This window comes from Anomaloglossus baeobatrachus, chromosome 1 (assembly GCF_048569485.1).
Source record: "Anomaloglossus baeobatrachus isolate aAnoBae1 chromosome 1, aAnoBae1.hap1, whole genome shotgun sequence".
NCBI lineage: Eukaryota > Metazoa > Chordata > Amphibia > Anura > Aromobatidae > Anomaloglossus > Anomaloglossus baeobatrachus.
The window spans coordinates 627,876,007-627,880,627 of record NC_134353.1 but is presented as its reverse complement, the minus strand read 5'-3'; the positions used below and the strand labels follow the sequence as shown (position 1 = coordinate 627,880,627).

General features: G+C 42.3%; 1 protein-coding gene across 1 annotated transcript in view; it reads left to right on the top strand.

The window, feature by feature from the left end:
- Positions 1 to 1,218: 1,218 nt before the first annotated feature.
- NFIL3 (nuclear factor, interleukin 3 regulated) overlaps positions 1,219 to 4,621 on the top strand; it is a 26,757-nt gene continuing 23,354 nt past the window's right edge. Inside the window, exon 1 of the mRNA XM_075340699.1 lies at positions 1,219 to 1,459. The gene's annotated coding sequence lies outside the window, so the exon portion shown is untranslated. The remainder of the gene's footprint in view (positions 1,460 to 4,621) is intronic.

The window sequence follows — 4,621 nt, the reverse complement described above, 5'->3', positions numbered from 1 at the left end:
AGCATATAGCCGTAGCTCAGTGTATAGCAGTAGGGCAGCATATAGCCGTAGCTCAGTGTATAGCAGTAGGGTAGTATATAGCCGTAGCTCAGTGTATAGCAGTAGGGCAGTATATAGCCGTAGCTCAGTGTATAGCAGTAGGGTAGTATATAGCCGTAGGTCAGTGTATAGCAGTAGGGCAGCATATAGCCGTAGCTCAGTGTATAGCAGTAGGGTAGTATATAGCCGTAGCTCAGTGTATAGCAGAAGGGCAGTATATAGCCGTAGCTCAGTGTATAGCAGTAGCTCAGTCTATAGCAGTAGCTCAGTGTATAGCAGTAGGGCAGTATATAGCTGTAGCTCAGTGTATAGCAGTAGGGCAGCATATAGCTGTAGCTCAGTGTATAGCAGTAGGGCAGCATATAGCAGTAGCTCAGTGTATAGCAGTAGGGTAGTATATAGCCGTAGCTCAGTGTATAGCAGTAGGGCAGCATATAGCCGTAGCTCAGTGTATAGCAGTAGGGCAGTATATAGCAGTAGCTCAGTGTATAGCAGTAGGTCAGTATATAGCAGTAGCTTAGTGTATAGCAGTAGGGCAGCATATAGCAGTAGCTCAGTGTATAGCAGTAGGGCAGTATATAGCCGTAGCTCAGTATATAGCAGTAGCTCAGTGTATAGCAGTAGGGCAGTATATAGCCGTAGCTCAGTGTATAGCAGTAGGGCAGTATATAGCTGTAGCTCAGTGTATAGCAGTAGGGCAGCATATAGCAGTAGCTCAGTGGGCAGACTCAGTGTTGGACATGTGCGTCTTCCTGATTCACCACTGAGCGTTCTCACAATGAAGCTCGTCAGTGCCAGGATCCACACGAGCTGGCCGCGGCTCCCGCACGTTCCTCACACACTGCAGCGCGCATAGCTGTACTCTGCCGTATTCCCATTCATCTCTTTATCCTAGTAAACAAAGCCCTGCCTCGTCATTCACCTGGACGGAGCGGGTTAATGTGCCGCCGCTGTCGGCGTTACGTAAATGCCCCCTCCCCCGCCCGCGCTCCCCGGCGCTGTTATGCAATACACAGGACAAGGGCTCCACGACACGTTCTACAGTAACACGGTGTTCGCAAGCAGAGTTCTTAATGCCTTCTCCGCGCCCCGCCCCCTGTCTCCAGCAGCGCTCTCCCATTGGTCGTCGCTCCAGAACGCCGGGGCGCTGATTGGGAGCTCCTGTTTGAGAGTCACTGTAAGCCTGGAAGTGCACACAGAGTAACACTGAGGAGTATTGACCTACTAACACAGATCTGTGGAGCGGCGGCAGGAGCGGCACTCTGCACGGCAGGAGCGGCACTCTGCACGGCAGGAGCGGCACTCTGCACGGCAGGAGCGGAACTCTGCACGCCAGGAGCGGGACTCCCAGCACAGCCGGCTCTCAGCAGTGCCAGGCGGCAGTGCCATGTCCTCCAGGATGGTGTGATCTCCCACTCAGGTAACACTGCGGGGCACGCATCTGTAGTGGGTGCTGGTGAGGAGCCAGGGCAGGGGCTGCTGCACGTACACACTGGATTGCTGCTCCATTCTGTCTGAATGGGGATGGACGTGACCGTGAGTGACGGGCTCAGCGCTGTACAACCTGCTGGTGTTCTCCATCCATTCTACACACAATGGAGGCTGCCCGCAGAGCTGACAATCTACAGGGCTGATGTGACCTGTGCCATCCGTGCTGGAGCGCTGCCACCGATCAGGGGGACGTGCAGAGCCGGGGCAGTGGGTGAAGTGCGGAGATGATGACTTTACTGGAATGATGTGTCCTTTTGTTGTCTGGGAGCGGGGGAGGAGGGCTGCTATATATATTATTACATAACCCGGCTGCGAGCGCATTGTGCCCACTGATCGCCTCCTGGTGCAGGGCATTATTCAAGGAATGCCAGTGATGGGCTAGTCAGTTACAGCATGTACTGCCCGGTCCATAGAAATCCATTATATACTGCCCAGTCTATATACAGTGCCATCTAATACAGCTATTATATACTGCCCGGTCTGTATACAGTGCTATCTAATACAGCTATTATATACTGCCCGGTCTGTATACAGTGCTATCTAATACAGCTATTATATACTGCCCGGTCTGTATACAGTGCTATCTAATGTATTTATACTGCCCAGTCCATCTACAGTGCCATCTAATAGATCTATTATATACTGCCCAGTCTATATACAGTGCCACCTAATACAGCTATTATATACTGCCCGGTCTGTATACAGTGCCATCTAATGTATTTATACTGCCCAGTCCATCTACAGTGCCATCTAATAGATCTATTATATACTGCCCAGTCTATATACAGTGCCATCTAATAGATCTATTATATACTGCCCAGTCTATATACAGTGCCATCTAATAGATCTATTATATACTGCCCAGTCCATATACAGTGCCATCTAATATATACTGCCCAGTCCATACATGTTGCATCTAACAGATGCATTATATACTGCCCAGTCCATCTACAGTGCCATCTAATAGATCTATTATATACTGCCCATACTATACACAGTGCTATATAATAGAGCTATTATGTACTGACCAGTTTATATAGTGTCATGAAATAGATCTATTATATACTGCCCATACTATACACAGTGCTATATAATAGAGCTATTATGTACTGACCAGTTTATATAGTGTCATGAAATAGATCTATTATATACTGCCCATACTATACACAGTGCTATATAATAGAGCTATTATATACTGCCCAGTTTATATAGTGTCATGAAATAGATCTATTATATACTGCCAAGTCAATTTATAGTGTCATATATATAATACTGCCCAGTCTATATACAGGTCTATTAATAGAGCTATTATATACTGCCCAGTCCATATACAGTGTCATATATATTATACTGCCCAGTCTATATACAGTGCTATTTAAGAGCTATTAAATACTGCCCAATCTGTATATAGTGCCATATATTACATCTATTATGTACTGCCCAGTCTATATACAGTGCCAATAATAGAGCTATTATATACTGCTCAGTTTATATACGGTGCCATTTAATACATTTATTATATACTGCCCAGTCTATATAAGGTACAGTATAATAGATCAAAGTATTACGGTATATATTGACCAGTCTAAATATAGTGCCATATAATAGATCTGTTATACAATGCCAAGTCTGTATATACTTCTATATAATAAATCTAAGTATTATTTACTGCCTATTTTATATACAATATAATAGCTGTAGCTATTTTATACTGCCCAGTCTATAAACAGTACAATATAATAGATCTAAGTATTACGTACTGCTCAGTCTACAATATTACATCATATAAAGCTCAGTGTGTATGCAATACAGTGTAATAGCACTAGTCAATTATAACATTTACTGCCCATTCTTTATAAAGTACAGTGTACTAGCTCTAATGATTATATAATGCCCAATCTATATACACAGTATACTACCTATAGTTCTTACATACTGCTCAGTCTATATACAGTACAGTTCTAGCGCTAATGATTATATAATGCTCAGTGTACACAGTATACTACCTATAGTTCTTACATACTGCTCAGTCTATATACAGTACAGTTCTAGCGCTAATGATTATATAATGCTCAGTGTACACAGTATACTACCTATAGTTCTTACATACTGCTCAGTCTATATACAGTACAGTTCTAGCGCTAATGATTATATAATGCTCAGTGTACACAGTATACTACCTATAGTTCTTACATACTGCTCAGTCTATATACAGTACAGTGCTAGCGCTAATGATTATATAATGCTCAGTGTACACAGTATACTACCTATAGTTCTTACATACTGCTCAGTCTATATACAGTACAGTGCTAGCGCTAATGATTATATAATGCTCAGTGTACACAGTATACTACCTATAGTTCTTACATACTGCTCAGTCTATATACATTACAGTTCTAGCGCTAATGATTATATAATGCTCAGTGTACACAGTATACTACCTATAGTTCTTACATACTGCTCAGTCTATATACAGTACAGTGCTAGCGCTAATGATTATATAATGCTCAGTGTACACAGTATACTACCTATAGTTCTTACATACTGCTCAGTCTATATACAGTACAGTGCTAGCGCTAATGATTATATAATGCCCAGTATACACAGTATACTATGTATAGTTCTTACATACTGCTCAGTCTATATACAGTACAGTTCTAGCGCTAATGATTATATAATGCCCAGTATACACAGTATACTACCTATAGTTCTTACATACTGCTCAGTCTATATACAGTACAGTGCTAGCGCTAATGATTATATAATGCTCAGTGTACACAGTATACTACCTATAGTTCTTACATACTGCTCAGTCTATATACAGTACAGTGCTAGCGCTAATGATTATATAATGCCCAGTGTACACAGTATACTATGTATAGTTCTTACATACTGCTCAGTCTATATATAGTACAGTGCTAGCGCTAATGATTATATAATGCCCAGTGTACACAGTATACTATGTATAGTTCTTACATACTGCTCAGTCTATATACAGTACAGTGCTAGCGCTAATGATTATATAATGCTCAGTGTACACAGTATACTACCTATAGTTCTTACATACTGCTCAGTCTATATACAGTACAGT